The sequence below is a fragment of the Herpailurus yagouaroundi genome, unplaced genomic scaffold (assembly GCF_014898765.1).
Source record: "Herpailurus yagouaroundi ecotype Mexico unplaced genomic scaffold, PumYag 67793, whole genome shotgun sequence".
Taxonomy (NCBI): domain Eukaryota; kingdom Metazoa; phylum Chordata; class Mammalia; order Carnivora; family Felidae; genus Herpailurus; species Herpailurus yagouaroundi.
In genome coordinates, this window is record NW_024420586.1 from 20,314,339 (window position 1) to 20,332,844 (window position 18,506).

Below are 18,506 nucleotides of genomic sequence, written 5' to 3' on the forward strand. Positions count from 1 at the left end.
ATCCTGAACCTTGTGTCCTCTGGGTAGGAAGTTAAAATATGAGGCAGGAGCCCAGCTGGAGGCACAAGTGGAAAAGTTTTTTGGGCAAGCAATCAATAGGCCAGCTGACCCAAGTTTTCTAGTTCTGGATAAACCATAGTCAAATTAGAAAAGCAATAATGTGATCCAGGGCAGCAAAATTCAATTTTGCCAACAACACTGAGATTCCTTGAGGCGGCCCTTTAAAGATGACATTATAGACAGGATTATTTCCCCTGTGTACAAATATGGCTGGGGGACAAAAACACACACATGGAGATATAACCCGATGTGTGATCCATTCTATCCTGGAAACAAATTTTCTTGTTATTATATATCTATATATTTTTTAGAAAGAGCATTATAAAACCAGCAAGAGAGTGTAATAGAAAAAGAAATGAAACGCTGCAAGTCTTTTCTATGATGTTTCACATGCAAAAAGAAAAATAACTCACAGGATCGTCAGATTTCTTAGAAGCTGCAGTAAATATATTGTTAGCATCCCCATGACTCGCTAACAAGATGCTGTCTGCAGGGAGGTGGGGCAGGAAAGCTGTCACCAAATTCCAGTCAGTGATTTATAGTATTTGTGACTACCACATGCAAAGATTGTCAGCTGGCAATTTATTCTGGCTGATGTAACCCGACAGAATCTTCTTCTTTTCTGACAACCAGTCCAGTAAGTAAGGTTAACACGTTTCAGCTCTAATAAACAGAAGGAAACCTAGCAGTGCAGTTTGGTTCCGTCTTAGTCATGCCTGTGTGTTGGTTGTGTTTAAACAGAGGCAGCGAAACAGTTCATGGCAGCCTCTAAGACACGGACAGGAAGGAGGGAGTCGAAGAGAGTAGAAGAGTGGTTGTCAAACTTCAATGTGCAACAGAACTCCCTGGAGGGCTTGTTAAGACGCGGAGTACTGGACCCCTCCCCCAGGGCTTTGGATCCTGTAGGTCTGGGGCAGCAGGAATCTGAGAATTGGCATTTCTAACGAGTTCCCAAGTGATGTTGACTGTGTGGGTCCCAGGGCCATATTGGAAAACCACTAGAGGAGAGCATGGTTCTGCTCCATCTGGCAGGGGAATCAGACAAATCCAGGTCCAGAGGGAGGGGAATGCATTCGGCCAGAGGCAGACCATGAAGGCCTTGTGTAGTGGGTGTTTTTCAAACTAGGCACTGGAGTGAGGAAGGGCGAGGGAAGGGCACTTCAGGCAAAAGATGGAGAAGGTGGTCTGTGGCAGATAAGTACAAACGGTCTTTGGGATTGATCCGTAACATCCTGCAGTGGTAGAATGGCCACTCCTTTTATAACTACATGTAAGAACAGCCCGTTGCTCTTTGTGTAATCAAACATTCACACTGATGACCTGAATTGATAGCACATGTAGAAAGAAAAGTAGGAGTTGGCAGGGTGGGTTCCCTGGCATTCCCTCTAACTGATTCTCTACTGTTGTCTGCGCTTTTTCAGTACAGACCAGAGTCACATGAATAATTATTCCTCAAAGGCAGAGTCAGTTTCTCTTAGCTGATAGTCTTCCCCAGGGGACTGTCATTGTAACAGGTTACACAAGCCTACATATATAGGCCTAGGTGACCTATATATAGGATCTGTAATATATATATATGATATATAATCCTATATATAAGATAGTGGGTTGGTGGCATTTTAGGCATCTGATAGTGGTTGCAGTATATATTCTTTTGGACAGTGCAACTCTCTCGGCACCGTTGAAATATCGTCTCAGAGATAGGCCCCTGCAGGTTAGGCCGGACATAGTTGTCCAAGCATGCTTCCAACAGCCAATTTCAGGGGCTCTCATGGCCCAGTTTTCACAAGAACGCCAATTACAGCTAGATGGAAAGTACCTTACATGCAGAGATCCTGGTTTTTTTTTTTTTAATTTTTTAATGTTTTTATTTATTTTTGAGACAGAAAGAGACAGAGCATGAGCAGGGGAAGGGCAGAGAGAGAGGGAGACACAGAATCCGAGGCAGGCTCCAAGCTCCGAGCTGTCAGCACACAGCCCGACGCGGGCCTCGAACTCACGGATGGTGAGATCATGACCTGAGCCCAAGTTGGACACCCAACCGACTGAGCCCCCCGGGCACCCCAAGAGATCCTGTTTTTGATGTCTTCTGTGTCTTCTGCAGCTCCTCATGCACACGGTAGGGGCTTGAGAGTGCTTTTGTTAATAAATAGCAGGGAATCAATCCAAGCACGTCTGTCAGACAGTCTTTGTTTGGGGCTGGCCAACTGATGGCTGCCTTAGCCCTGACAGAAAATCCTCCAGCAGCGGACACAACTCTCCAAAGGGATTAGCCCCCATCCCAATGTAAAATGGTCACTTTAGATAATTGTGTTCAAAATTATAGATTTTATCATCAGGGTTTCTTTGTTTTTGTTTTTGTTTTTGTTTTTTTAGCAACATGCACTTAACAAAAGATAAAACAGAATATTGCTTCATGGCTCAAACAGTATATCTTTGCCTCCACTGTTTTGTTTGTCTTATTAGGGTCAGTTGTGACCTGAATTGTTCCATTTCTCTGTGCCATTATACTTCCAAGTATTTCAGAAATAAAGTCCCTTTTTTTTTCACTTCATTTTTTATGGGGAAGTATTGAGTATGACAAGGCCTGCCATCACCTAATAAGAAATGGCTCTTGGGCCACTTACGACTATTAGTAAAATGACGTTTTCCCCGTGAGTATCAACAAGAAACTGAGATGCATGGGCAAAAAAAAAAAAAAAAAAAAAAAAAAGAAAGACCCAAGGGAAGACAATAGCCAAAGAAAAACAGAAGAATCAGGTTTATGAATTTAGCCTTGGACTGGTAACATTTTCAAATTGAAAATTTTCCTTTGGAGAAAAACAGAGACAAGCAAAGGGACACGAGGAAAGTGAGATTTGGCAGATCACGAGGTTTATTACTCTTCTGTAGGCTTCTTGAATTAGTGACCCAGTTTTCTGACAAAGAAAACAAAGTCCCTCCCATTGTCTGTTCATCAAGAAACCTGTAGCAGAGACAGTCATTTGCAGATCGGTTCTGAACTACAAGATGAAAATCTGTAGCACGACAGACATGCATACATAATGCATTGCTGCAGAATTGAGACTGGGTATCAGCGCAGACACGAAGTAATGTATTAGAAAACCACCATGAAGTATTGAATACTTACAAACACCGTTTTTCTTTCCTGACAGCATAATGAAAAGTTTCAAAGTGCTCTTGGCTTTCAAATTATAGTACCATTTTGTTTTTATGGTTTCATTTCCCAATAGATCTTGAGATATGTGCCAACAGTCATGGGGATGAGGATGGGTATGAAGATGAAATCACCAACTCAAAACTGTCGCAGCCAATGCTTGGAATCTTGAAACTTAGAGCAGATGCCTGAGTTATGGATCGCGATCGTGTGTGGCAGCCATCTGTCAGCAATTTAGTGCTGAGTAGCAATTGTTCTCCAGAAAATAGCTTGTCCCTTTTGGTAGCCGTGGCTGTGCTTGAAGGATAAAAGGTGGTCAAAAGGTCATCTGAAATTTTGGAGGCGTGGGAGCAGGAATACAGGGCTAGGTGCGGTTGCGGCCGCTGACGTCACATCCAGGCCCGTCATTTTTACCTAGATTCCCCAGATCTCTGAGTTGGAAGGAATTCAGCATTTCTCCAGGCCAGTGCTTCTCAACTTTATTTTTTTTTTTTTTAATTTTTTTTTCAACGTTTATTTATTTTTGGGACAGAGAGAGACAGCATGAACGGGCGAGGGGCAGAGAGAGAGGGAGACACAGAATCGGAAACAGGCTCCAGGCTCTGAGCCATCAGCCCAGAGCCCGACGCGGGGCTCGAACTCACGGACCATGAGATCGTGACCTGGTTGAAGTCGGACGCTTAACCGACTGCGCCACCCAGGCGCCCCAATGTGCTTCTCAACTTTAACGTGCTTATGGATCATCTGGAGATCTTGTTAAAATGCAGATTTTGACTCAGCAGGTCTGGGGGGCAAGATTCTACAAATCTAAGAAGCTCCCAGGTAAGGCCAGTGCTGCTGGTCTGTGGAGCACATTTTGAGTAAGGTCTAAGGCCAGTTTTATTTGTTTTGTTTTTGTTTTTGTTTTTCACCTATAGTTTTGAGACATATAGTGCTCTGTAATTATGTCACAGGTAATTTGTTACCAGCGCTAGTGAATCACCAAGTTTCTTCCACTGTAACTGTATATCTATTGCATGTTTCTGTCTCTATTTCTGTTTCTGTCTCTATATCTACATCTATGAATTAAAGTAATCTAAGATTATCCCCATAGCGTTACTCTCTTTGACATTGTTGGGGAGGAAATATTTTACTCTACCCTTTAAGATTCTTTTGGCTGGTCTACCAATGGCATTGACATAAGACAGATTAACAGGAGGAAATACAATTTAATTACATACATATGGGGACTCCATAAGAATATGAGGCCCCACGCAGTCAGGCAGTTGAGGCTGAGATGCCGTCCAGAGCTAAAGGGGCTGAAGTCTGGGACTTCAGAGGGGAGAAAGATAATTCACAGGAAGATGAAAAAGAGCAAATGCTTGGTAAACAAATGTGTGCTGGGCCATACAGAAGCCATGAGACACGGAGAGGAATTTTAACAGACTTTACCAGGTTCTTCTCAGTCTACCACACCTAGTTCATATTATACTGTAGTTATTATCTATGGTGATTGCTCCCTCTCTGAAACAGTCCTCTGTCTAAATTGTTTTAGGCAGTTAGAAGGAAGTTCAAAGTTTCTTCCTGAGCCTTCCATTTCTTAAAAATAATCAGCCTGAAATAATCCACATGCCAAAGAGACATTTTGGAGTGGCAAATCTTGCTTCACTACAACATCTAGCTTCTGACACACTCTTCTCGGTGGAAGAGAAAAAGGTAGACTCCTGTCAGGGAATTACACATAAGCCTGGTTATGGCTTTGGGAATGTGTTACACATGTGAATGTCATCTGCCATGAGTGGAGAAGAGATTGAGAATCGCTAGTCTAGTTCAATCTCTCACCCGATGATTTGAAAAGCAGGTCACATTAACCCCTAAATAAATATGGATTAGACTTTTTTTGAATTTACAAAAAGAACACATCTCCATTAACATATTTAAACAGTGAATATCTATGCACAGGAAGAAATAATCAACCCTGTGTTAACTGTTCATTCTGTGTACTTCACGATGGGAGCTTTTCTATACTTATGTAAACATATTTTTTAATAAAGTCTGTCAATTGCTCTGCAACTTGCTGTTATTATTTAATATTTTGGAAGCTATTGCAGGTCTATTAGAAAAATATAACCAAGCATTTTCTTATTTAACGTTTTAATCAGCTTAAAAATAATTTTCTTGGTCTTTAATTCTGCTTTTGTGTTCATAAACTACTTTTATTAAGCAGAGAATGAATATCATTCAGAGTGTATTCCCAGGACACTAAAATGTAAGTTCTATGAATTAGATCTTTGTCTGGATCAGATGTATCTCAATTTCCTACAAGGGAGCCAGATACATAGTAAGTACCTGACAAATATGTATTTAATGAGTTAATATCAGCTAGACAGTGTGAGGGCAACTGGGAGATGGGTGGGGAGATCAGGATAGATCCCAAGGGAAGGGGCTGAAATATGCCTTGTATCTATTAAATGTTGGTCCTTGACATCATCCATTAGGTGGGTAAATTGGGTTTGTGTCTAAATTTTGTTTAATGGCTGATCACATAATGAAATGGTTTTTCTTCCCTAGCAACGTGGTAAAATGGATATACATTTTATTTGCCTTTTTAATGTACTAAGATTACCCCAAGGAGATCAGTTAATTAAAAAAAAAAAAAAACGAGCCCCTCCCCCGTTCATGCTGTCTCTCTCTGTCCCAAAAATAAATAAACGTTGAAAAAAAAATTAAAAAAAACAACAACAACAAAAAAAAACAAAAAACGAAAGAACACTATATAATTGACAAAATTCTTTCTTGTGGTTTATTTATGTTCTCTTCTCTGATAGTCATGATATATCTATATCTTAGATATAGATAAAAATCTAGATATAGGCTTTTGACCCCAGTTCCTTGTGAACTGGCTTTTGACCCCGGTTCCTTGTAAACTGCAAAAACATTCACTTATTAAACAAATATTTCTAGCCTTAGCACTAGGACCTAGGGGCCATGCATATAGATCTTGGGCACTAAAATTAGGGTATGAAAGCAAGATGGAAGAAATGCCAATATAATATGGACCCTCATGCTTAGCACAGTACCATCCCTTAGAATGTTGGAAACCTTCACAGCCACTCAATAATTCTTATACTCAACCTCCAAGTAAAGAAATCTGGGTATTCATTTTGTGAATCAGGAGCAAAAGAGGCTTAGCCATATTTTGTACTGTGCTGATAACACTCAAGTACACTCTTCCATGGCCTTTGGCTCCATCTGGGGACAAAAAATTATCAAGTCATGTGGTTTTCAGATGATCTAGGACATCTAGAATTTTGACGTTGTTATGCAAAGAGGAAAACAAAGACTCTTTGCTTCAGGGGAATTAGTTATAAAGATTCATTCAAGCTTTGAACTTGTTTGTATGCAATTCTACACCTTTTAAGATGCAAATCATTTTGCCAGATAAACCAGAGGAGATCTGTTGAGAAATACTGTGGACTTTGGCAGTTTAATAAAAGGTCCATTTTCAAAACATTGCCTTAGGTAGTGTGGGTCATGTCAGGTGATCTCATTCTGAGGCTACTGGAAGTTAATGAAGGGGCGATAACTTCTGACAAATGGTGTTGCAATTTAATATAGTGAACACAGTGAGGATGGAGGAGGCCAGATTCTATCCTTGCTTCTGTAGCTTAGAATCTTTGTGAACTTAAACAAATTCCTTAGCCACTGTGAGCCTCGGTTTCCCCAGGTACAAACCAAATAAATGCTAATATCTTCTTGACAGCATTGTAGGAAAAAAATCAACGGAGATATTGTGTGGAACACTGGCTCAGTGCCTGGTCCTCAATAAGTGGTCAACAAAGTTAACTAGGATTGTTGGTAATAAGAACAAAACATACATTCTAAGCACGAGAATGTATTAGTTTGGTTTACTGTAAATTCCTTCCACCTCTCTATTTGGAGAAACATCTAGCCAACACAAGGACTCAGCTTCCTGTTTTTATTTGGCCATCATTATAGCTTGCTTTTAAACTTTTGTTTTGCCTGGACCTTGAGCGTCAGAAAACTTAGAAGACGCAGGAGAGAGAATAGTATCTTAAAATTGCACTTTCTTGCAAACTAGCCTTGAACCTATTTGGCCAGATCAGTCCAGAGTGGCGCTGAAGACATCTTTTGCCCTCTTACTGACTCAAGACGAGCTGTCAGGAATTGATTCCCTGTTCCACTTTAACAAGCCCATTTTGAGTCATTATGGTTTCTTGGTTAAGTACTTCTGAAACACATATTCTTTAACGTTGTTAAAGAACGTTATTTCAGCTCCTTTAGAACCACTGCCATCTATTATGCTGAGCAATCTTAGTATTCAACTGTTGTTAAGTTAATGCCTATATATGTAGTAGAAACTGATATGAGGAAGAGTTACTATGCTAAGGCTTGTGACAGAAAAGCAAATATTTCAAATCTGTCATAGTATGACTGGGTGGTTACAAGGCATGGCATTTTTTTATGTATAATTTAGTAGTCATAAGCTTGCATCTCTCCCAAAAAACATGAATTGTGAGTCTTGTTATTGTCCCCGAAACATACATTATTAGTCCTTCATTACTATAGGTGTTGTAGGAGAGATTAGGTCTGTACACTGTCAAGTTAAAAGTGTCAGGAAGCAATAATTAAATAAAAGTGTTCATTTGGAATCAAAGAATTGCAATTCGGGGCACATAGATTTGGGCAGCCACTCACATAGCGTCCCACTAGGGAGCAAAAGTCAGGAATTTTTAAAGACAAAAGGGGATGCCTGTACATGTTTATAAAGAATTTTGATTGGTGTTAGTGGCAGAAAATTAATCTTGGCTAAATACAATTGGTTGCTAAGGCTGTCACTAAGCAAACATCCATTACCGTAGCAAGCTGCAGATGTTCCTGCAGAGTCCTTGGAGTACTGGGGGTTTGGTTCAATTCAAAAGTTCGTGGTTCTACCCAGTAAGGATGTGCATAAGGCCCACCTCTTTAATAGCCTCCCTGCTCCATTTGAAAACCCCTTGACATAACTGATCCCATCTCATTTCATCTCCCACGACATTAACCTGGAGTAAACAATGGACAACAACAACAACAAAAACAAAGAAACAAATACAACTAGGTTCAATAGAAACCAGATGACTTCTGTCCCTTCTAACACCCGTTCTCTGGGCAGGAACCAACGTGAGACTTTTCAGTGAATCAGTCATGTTATTCCCTTGCTCAAAAGGCTTTATTGTCTTTCCACTGAATCCAGAAAAAGAATCTGAATTCCCTCCTCAATAATCCACCTGGTGTATTACTGGGGCCTTGCCTCTTCCTTCCTCCCTGTCTTCATCTTCCACTGTCTCCCCTCTATCACTGCCTGCCTGTTTCTCTAAATACAGTGTGCTTCAGCCCTGAGAACTCTGCATTTGCCTTTCTCTCTGTTTAGAGTGCTCTGTCCTTAATCTTTTGTATTCAAGACTTTAATGTCTCAGCCCAAAGGTCTCTTTCTTTGTTACGCCTCCCTTGACACCTCCCAAAATAACACGCTCACCATCCAAACACTCTCCGTCCTTTTGTCTATTATTATTACTACTAAATACAGCACTCATCACCACCCAAAATTACGTTCATTTCTGTTTTCTTATTTGCTATCTGTGTTTTCCCACTAGCATGTTTTCCAAGTAATGAATGCATCTTATTCATTGGTATACCCCCAGTGCCTGAATCAGTACCAGGCACAGGGTACGCACTCAATAAATACTTGGATGAATCTTATGGTGATGCCTCAGAAAGGTGCTATGTCTCTCTTAGGTGCGTGATAAAGTGTGCTATTACCTAAAGACAGGTTCTCATTCGAGCTCTGCATTTACTTAGCTGTGTCATCTTAGACAAAGTATCCACATTGCTGATTTCTACTTGATTCATCATTAAAATAAAGAGAAGGATGTAGCAGGGTCTTTCAAACTAGAACCAAAAAATTAATCATGGGTATGCCTTATTTTGAATATTTCAAAAAGATTGATGAAAATCTGACACTTTCTCCATATTATATTTGTAGAGAGCAAATACAATATCAATTTTGTTTGGCTTTGTCTGAAATTCTATTAGTTCAGAATAATTAGCAGTTTTATGTCTTTTATTTATTAAAAGAGTGAACAAATCAAGGATAATTTAATTCTTTAGTTAAAAATTTTCAAATGGGAAAATAAAAGAATGGGTAATTGGTGCTGAAAAAGCATTGGAGAAAATGAGCTGTGAGTGTCTTATCAGCTTCAAAATTCTGTGATTCTTAGCACACCATTCAGAAATTCTAGTTGCGAGCAACAGTCCATTCTAGCCAGTTACCGCAGAAGGGGATTTAATAAAGAATGGCAGGTACCCTACAGAATCTCCAAGGCAGCAAGTAGCAAGGACTAAATACACCCTGGGATTGCAAAATAATGATACACTAGTTCTATCATTGTCAGTTGAATTTTTACACAGAATTTCCTGGTCAAAGCTTATTGCATGATTTATGTTGATAGATAATACTAAGTTTATACCCACAAATCTTATGACCAACAAAGAATGGGAGAGAAAGCCCTTTTCCTCACATCCCTGCCAAATGCCAAGGCATTTGTGGATTGTTGGCCATCCATCAAGGCTATGTTGAGACATCTTATTCCTCTCTGCGTGGCCCTCTTCACAACCATTTGTTCTCCTAGACTTTGTTGCCACTTTGGGAATCCAAACAGATATTTAAGGTATAAATCCCTTTGTTCTTTGGTCCTTTGGCTTCCAATGAGGTCTTTCCAGCTCCTTAGAACACTAACTCAAAAACAAAGGCTCAGAGATGCCTAGGTGGCTCAGTCGGTTAAGATCTGACTCTTGATTTATGCTCAGGTCAAGGTCTCATGATTCGTGGGTTTGAGCCCCCATGTTGGGCTCTGTGCTGACAGTGTGGAGCCTGCTTGGGATTTTCTCTCTCCCTCTCTCTCTCTCAAAATAAATAAATAGGCCTTAAAAAAAGAAAGAAAGGTAGAATTATTTCTCTCTCTTAGAATCACAGACCTCTGGGCTCCTTGCTTTTCTTCTGTTTCTCCTACTTCCCACTATTCCAAGAATATTTTTCCAATCTGAGTAGGAGTGGTGGTGCTCTATTGTCACTCATGTTATTCTTCTAAGCATTGTCTATGCCCCAGCTCTGCTCTAATTAAAACAGAAGTCACAATATGGTGGCCAAGAGTCCAAATTTGACCATAGATTAGTTTTATTTGGGTAGTATTTTTAAAAGAAGTTAATTGAAAGCTTTTAAGTAGACCAAATATTTTTTGACCCAGAAAACATTTTGTCACCAAAACAAATAAAAACCCTCCATAAATGTTTAAAAGTATTTTTTCTGCCTGTGCATTGTCTTTGACCAATTGCCAATTACTAGAACTTTCTTCAGAGCTCAATACTAGGTTCTTTTCTCTTTTCCTCTTTATTCTGCCCCTAGCACATCTTTTCCATGCTCAAGCCTCTAATCCCCATCTATATGTAGTGATTCTTAAATTTATATCTCTAACCTAGATCTTTGATTTTCAGCCTATTTGGCATCTCTACCTCTGTGTCTTGAATATTTTCAAGGTCAACTATTTCAAAGCCAAATTCATGATCACTGTTTGGTCTTCTTCCACTATGCTGTATTTCAGCAAATGGTACCATAGTTCTCCTGGTAGTACAAAACCATGCAAAAGAACACAACAGAGCAAACAACCAAAAATTGGAGTCACCCTTGATCTCTTTCGCTTCTTCATCCCCTGTATCTTATCTATGAATACTAACTATTGCCAACTCCTTTATATTGTTACCTGCAAAGCATAATGCGTCTGCCCATTCACCTGTATTTCTACCATGACCTCTCCAATCCATGCTACCATCATCTCTTGCTTGAACAGTCACTTAAGTGATTTCCTTGCATCCATTTCTTTCCCTCTGATTAGCTTTCCACCAAGGATCCTAAGTGAGCTTTTCAAAATGCAAATCTGATCATGTAAGTTAGCCAAGGTTCCTTTCCCCCAATTACCTCAAACAGATGAAGATTTCAATCTTCACAGGGTCTACATAGCCTGTATGGTCTGGCCCCTGACATTCCTATCATATCTTGTGCCATGATGCTCCTCTTAGATTTTCCTGCTATAATCATACTGGCTTTCTTTTGGGTTCATCCACTAGCCATATTCTCTCCTTTAAGACTTTAGCAATCTTCTCCACCTCCAATCTCACGCCAAGGCTGGAGAACTCTTATTTCTCCTTCAGAACTCAGCTCAAGTAATACCTTCTCATGGAGATTTTCTCCGACTCTCCGGACAACCTTAGATCCCCGTGGTACATGTGTCAAAATGCCATTATTTTCTTGCAAAGCTGGGTGGACATTTGTCTTTTTTGTTTTCCTTTGGCCTGCCACTAACCTAACTTCTTAGTTAGGAAAATTCCCTGTTGTGGATATTCTGGAGTCAACATATTTGGGAACAAATTCAGCTGACTCTTGATAAGCATATGACACAACTGATGGAGACAGAAAGAGCACAGGAAATCAAGAGAGAGTCTATACCTCTTAAATATGTGGTGTGCCATAAGCACCTGTCAGCATGTTGAACAGGGGGAATGGAGATCCCTATCAGGTGTCTCCAGTGGACTTATTTGAATAAGGTCTCCATATTAGTTTCCTACTGCTGCTGTAATAAATGATGACCAACTCGATGGCTTACAACAACACACATTTATTCTCTCACAATTCTGGAGGTCAGAAGTCCGAAATCAAGACTTCTTGATTTCAGATATCCCTGGGCTGAAACCAAGGTAGCTGCAGAGCCACACTCTCTCCATAATACCTAGGGGCATATCTGTTTCCTACCTTTTCTTCTAGAACTGCCTTCCTTGCATTCTTTGGTCTGGGGCTCCTGCCTCCATGATCAAAACCAGCAGTTTAGAACCTTGCTTCAGTCTTCGCATTTGTTCTCTTCTATTCATAATGTCTTCCTCTGCCTCCCTTTTATAGGACATGTCATTACATGGGACTCATCCATATAGTGCAGGACAATGTACCCATCTCAAGATCTTAACTTCATCACATTTGCAAAGTCTCTTTTGCCAAGTCTGGTCACATTCGTAGGTTTCAGCGATTATGACACAGACATCTTGGGGCCATTATTCAACCTACCATCATCTCTCTCCTATATTAGCTTTTCGGCTTCAAGACCTGCATCTATTTATGATCGCTGTTGTGCTTAGCAGACCCCTTGACTTCTAGTAGAAACTTAGAAAATATCTTCTAATGCGTAAATATGATTGAGCATCTTTTTGAAGGATTATTAACCCCGTGTGGCTTACTTTTAGAGATTTTATTTCATAGTTTTGTGCTGGCATTAGAGTCGGGCACTTTACACTTTCACTTGCTAACCTTCACAGAGTAAGTGCACACTTAGCGTTAACATTACTTAATATCAGCTCTAATTTTTAACAGGTATTCATATAGGTTTAGGGCTATAAGATAATTTGTCCTAACTTCTCTTTCACAGAGGAGAGAATAGAAGTCTAGGAAACAGAAAATGATTTGCTCAAGAGTAAACTGTGAAAGTGAGGTCTAGTTAGGATTTGAACTGAGATCGTGTTCATTGCACCAAATGAGATCATGTGATATGTTGGCCTTTCCTATCACATGCTGTGAGACTAAAAAGAAGTTACTTTTTCTTTCCATGATTTAGTTATATGTTTCGTATAATAAAGGCAATATTTGCCTTTCATATTTGTGATAAGGATTAAGTTATACAATGCATATAAGTATATCTAAGACACCAACAAACATTACTGACTCCTGCTCTTAGGTTGTTGATGGCATATTTAGGCATCTGAATGCATTTCATATTTGTAACTTTCTTTCAAGAGCACTCACTAAACACAGAAAATTTATATTTTTTTATTAAAAAAAGACTACCCAATAAGGATGTAAGGCAAGGAGGATTATGCATATTTTAGAATTCTTTAAAAAAATTTAATGTTTATTTATTTTTGAGAGAGACATACAGAGACAGAGGGCAAGTGGGGGAGGGGCAGACAGAGACAGAGACACAGAATCTGAAGCAGGCTCCAGGCTCCGAGCTGTCATGACAGAGCCCGACGCGGGGCTCGAACTCATTAACCGTGAGATCATGACCTGAGCTGAAATTGGGAGCCTAACTGACTGAGCCATCCAGACACCCCGATATTTTAGAATTCTTAACAGATTTTTGGGACCTAAAGGCTTGACCAATTCTTAGTTGTAATGGCTAGAACAACTAATTTTCCCTGAAAGCCCAAGTTGCCAAATAACTGGAAGCTATTAAAGGGTAAAGATTAAAGGGTAAAGATTTAGAAGCTTAAAGGGTAAAGATTTAGTCACTTAATTTTTGCTTTTAAGTATTTGTCAAGAGAAGCATCTTACCTAATCCTACCTTTGTCCCTTGAGATAGGCTATCATAATTCTATAATGCTGAGTAAATGTCTTCGTGCAGAAACTAATCATAAAAAGGATAGTTTAGAGATTTCTGTCAGGAGGCCCCTTAATCTTGCTCAACACAACACAGAAGGAAAGAAAAGATCATGAACCTTGAGTGACATGACAAAACTTGTCACATTCACAGAAAGCTAAAACAGGGAAACAAGGAGGTTCTGGTGACATTCATTGTGGGCAAAAAGAGAGAAATGAAAAATAAAGAAAAGAGTATTTTTTGCAAAAAAGTTAGAGCCTTGGGCACTAGGAGGCTTGTACAAGGATGTTCACAGTTGCATTGTTTATAAAATAAAAAAAAAACTGGGGAATGTTTGTCCACTGATAGATGGGTTATTAAATTGAGTCATAATGCATTTATATGCTAGAATATGGCACAGCAGTTAAGAACAACGATGTAGGTCCCAAGACGCATGCTTATAAAGAATATAGATACGTTCTGAAATTGAAAAGCCAAACTGCTATTCATATTAGAATAAGACAAAATAGAAAATTATTTATTTCTGCTTTATTTATATAGGAAAATACCTGAAAACATACACATCATAATGACAGAGGTCATTGATAGCTTCTTTTTTGTTTTACTGGGAGACACTTCTGAGATAGGTTTCAGCAGACAAGGATTCTCTTTATGTTATGTGCTTTTTCAAAACTTATAAAACATGTTCGGGGAACCTGGGCGGCTCAGTCGGTTGAGCGTCTGACTTCAGCTCAGGTCATGATCTCGCGGTTTGTGAGTTCGAGCCCTGCATCGGGCACTGTGCTGACAGCTCAGAGCCTGGAGCCTGCTTCGGATTCTGTGTCTCCCTCTCTCTCTGCCCCTCCCCCACTCACACTCTGTCTCTCTCTCTCCTTCAAAAATAAATAAACATTAAAAAAATTTTTTTAAACCTATAAAACATGTTCGCGTTGATTATTAATTGATGTAATAATTAATAGCAATTTACTAATTATTATATAATGATAATTTGGTGGGGAGAGAATTCTACTTGCAAATCATTACTTAATGGCACTTTTTATAAAAGATGCTCCATTCTTTTCTGACATCCAGTGTGGATGATCATGTTACGGTTAAGGTAATTCTCATTTCTATAGAAATGACCTATTTTTATCTCTCTGGAAGGTTTTAGAAGTTGTTTCTTTATTCTCATTATTTTCAAATCTCACAGTGTCTTTAAATTTCACATGGTAGGCCTTTAAATTAGACCTCCAATTACAGAATCTCCACTCTTCGCAGGTTTTAGAAAGTTTCTTATTTATTCACTAATATTCTCCTCAGGACTTCCTTTGGTACATATTTGTGAGATGTAGAGATTATTTTCTATATCTGTAATATTTCCCCTCATAATTTTATTCACTTTGTCTTTTGGGGGGGTCAGTATTGTGGGAAATTTTCTGAACTGAATCTTACAACCTTTAACTGAACTTAATATTCCAGTAATCATATGTTTAATTCCAAAGAGATCTTTATTGATTTGAGATCATTTCTTTACCATTGCATCCTCTTCTTGTTTTCTGTATGGCACACATCTCTGTGTGCTCTGCTTTTCTTCTAAGCTTCTAACTGCTTGTAGAATGATCTTTCTTTCTCTAGAAAGCTCGTTCTCTCTCTTAATTTTGCTTTCATTCATGTAAGGTGTTCCCTCAGATATCTAACGATCCCTAGCTTTTAATGCAAATACAAAAATTGGCATTTATGGGGACACCTGGGTGACTCAGTCAGTTGAGTGTCCAACTCTTGGTTTTGGCTCACGTCATGATCCCAGGTTGGATCAAGCCTTGAGTCCAGGTCCCCACTGAGCGTGGAACCTGCTTAAACCTGGGTGGCGCAGTCGGTTGGGCGTCCGACTTCAGCCAGGTCACGATCTCGCGGTCCGGGAGTTCGAGCCCCGCGTCAGGCTCTGGGCTGATGGCTCAGAGCCTGGAGCCTGTTTCCGATTCTGTGTCTCCCTCTCTCTGCCCCTCCCCCGTTCATGCTCTGTCTCTCTCTTTCCCAAAAATAAATAAACGTTGAAAAAAAAAAAAAAAATTTGTTTAAAGAGTCTCTCTCTCTCCCTCTATCTCTCTCCCCCACTCATGTTCTCTCTAAAAATTAAAAAAATAAAAAAATAAATAAAAATATTTTTAAAAAGAAGTGGCATTTATTGGAACACTAACTGCAGTGGTTAATTTTATGTGTCAACTTGCCTGGGCCAAGAGATACCCAGACTTTTGGTCAGTCATGATTCTAAGTATGTCTGTGAGGATGTTTCTAGATGAGGTTAATATTTGAATCCATAGACTAAGTAAGGCAGAGTGCCCTCCCTAACATGGGTGGGCCTCAGCCAATCAAAGATTTGAATAGAACAAAAAGGTTCAGTAAGCCAAAACTCTTCTTGCCTGACTATTTGAGTGGGACATTGGTTTTTTCCCCAGCCCTTAAACTCAGACTGAAACATTGGCGTTTCTTGGGACTTGAACTCACCAATTTTTGAACTGGAACTTATACCATTAGCTATCCTGGTTCTCAGGCCTTCAGAGTCAAACTGGGTCATCAGCTCTCCTGGGTCTCCAGGTGACCAACCACAGTCCTTGAGACTTCTCAGCCTCCATAATCACATAAGCCAATTCCTTACAAGAAATCTTTTTGTATTTACATATAACATATATTTTATAGGTTTGCAAAAATGCCTTGGTCATTTTATTAGTCAGGGTTCTCCAAAGAAATAGAGAAAGAGAATATGCACGTGTGTGTGTGGATGCGTGCGCACGTGGGTGTGTGTATCTTATTGTTATATATATCAACCAACTGTTAACAACAACCTGTTGATATATATGTGTGTGTGTATGCGTGGTGTGTATATGTGTATTTATTGGTTATTATAAGATACTGGTTATTGTTGGGGCACTTGGTTGGCTCAGTCGGTTAAGTGTCCGACTCTTAATCTCAGCTCAGGTGTTGATCTCAGGGTCATGAATTCAAGCCCTGTGTTGGGCTCCTTGCTTGGCTTAAAGACTACTTTAAAAAAAAATATGGGGCGCCTGGGTGGCTCAGTCAGTTGAGTGTCCGACTTCGGCTCAGGTCACGATCTCACAGTCCGTGAGTGCGGGCCCCTGTCAGGCTCTGTGCTGACAGCTCAGGGCCTGGAGCCTGCTTCTGATTCTGTGTCTCCCTCCCCTCAGCTCCTCTCTGCTCACATTCTGTCTCTCTCTCAAGATAAATACAGATTAAAAAATTTAAAAAAAAGATACCAGTTCTTGTTAACAATTGATTAATATATTTAACAATAGGATATCCTATATATATCCTATTGGTTCTGTTTCCCTGGAGAACCCTGACTAATACACTGACCAAGAACTTATTGCAAGTGGCTGGTGTTTGCCAGCTGTGGACTTCACATTAAAGAAATCAGGTGAGGGGTGCCTGAGTGGCTCAGTCGGTTAAGTGTCCGACTTCAGCTCAGGTCATGATCTCAGAGTCTGTGAGTTTGAGCCCCGCATTAGGCTCTGTACTGACAGCTCTGAGCCTGGAGGCTGCTTTAGATTCTGTGTCTCCCTCTCTCTCTGCCCCTGCCCTGCTCATGCTCTGTCTCTCTCTGTCTCAAAAAACAAACAAACAAACAAAAAAAGAAATCAGGTGAGATGCACGTGGGGAGGTAACTATCATGCTGGGATTCCCCAAATTCCAAAATGGGGAGACTGTCTTCTGGGGCACCCTAATCCATCATAGATGCCCAAATGTATCCCATATATTTTTATTTCTTTTAGTTGGATATCCTTTCTTCTTTACACATTGAGAGATGGGGAATGCACATAATGTATGCTGTTTTGCGTGCATGTATTGGAAAGAGACTGAGGAAGCCAACAATTACATGTTCAAATACTGCTTTTATCACCCCTTCTTACTACTGCACCTGTCATGCTGGCTAGCTTCCATGCTGAATTCCTTTCTAGGCTTTTTCCAAGTCAGTTATCCCCCCTCCCTTCCCCACTGCAACCCATCCCTCTGTAAATAGACTTTGGTTTTCTCCTCTTTGCTCCAGGTGTTATTACCTTTCTATTCTCTTTCTGTATTCTAGAAAGTTGTTGATACCCCCCATCTGATAATGACTTGCATTCTCATTTTTTCATTTTTATGGGTTCACCTGTTTTTCAGTAGCTTTGCTATTATTTTAATAGGGTTCCTTGAGAGAGAAGAAAACCACATATGTGGTCATTTGCCATCTAGAGTAAAAGAAGGGCTTTAGAAGTGCTTTGGGTTATAGAAGAAGAATATTAAAAGGAGAGAATTTTTTGATTATTCTTACTCTGTAGTAATACTTTTCTCTTTCTTTTCTTTTCTTTCTTCTTCTTTTTTTTTTTTTTTTTTTTGGTCAAAACTAGTGTGCATCCTTTATGACTTTTAAGAGTCCTGGAGTGAGGCAAAACTAGACCTTTTAAGACCATTCACATAGGTGTGAGCATGTGTGTGTGGACCTATGAATGTGTGGTTATCTCTTGGTGTAGTATTGGAGGTTCATCAAGAGCCTTGGCTCACACTAACAAATGGGGGGTTAGTGTGCAGCAAAAATACTAAAAATGTAAATAGTAGATATATCGATAGATGACAGATACATAAGACTTGAGATGAATCTGATCTCTGAGTTTGGGGCTAGGATGGGCTAGAGGTTAGTTTAAAGCAGGGAAGCCAAATAATGGTCTTGGTTATATAGCAACAATGTTATCCTGACCTTAGATTACAAGTAGACAAGACTCCAAAGGGCTAAGTATTAATGTCTATTCTGCAATGTTGCCTATGAAGCATGAGGATAGATGGAAGGAAAGTCAGGAAGAAAA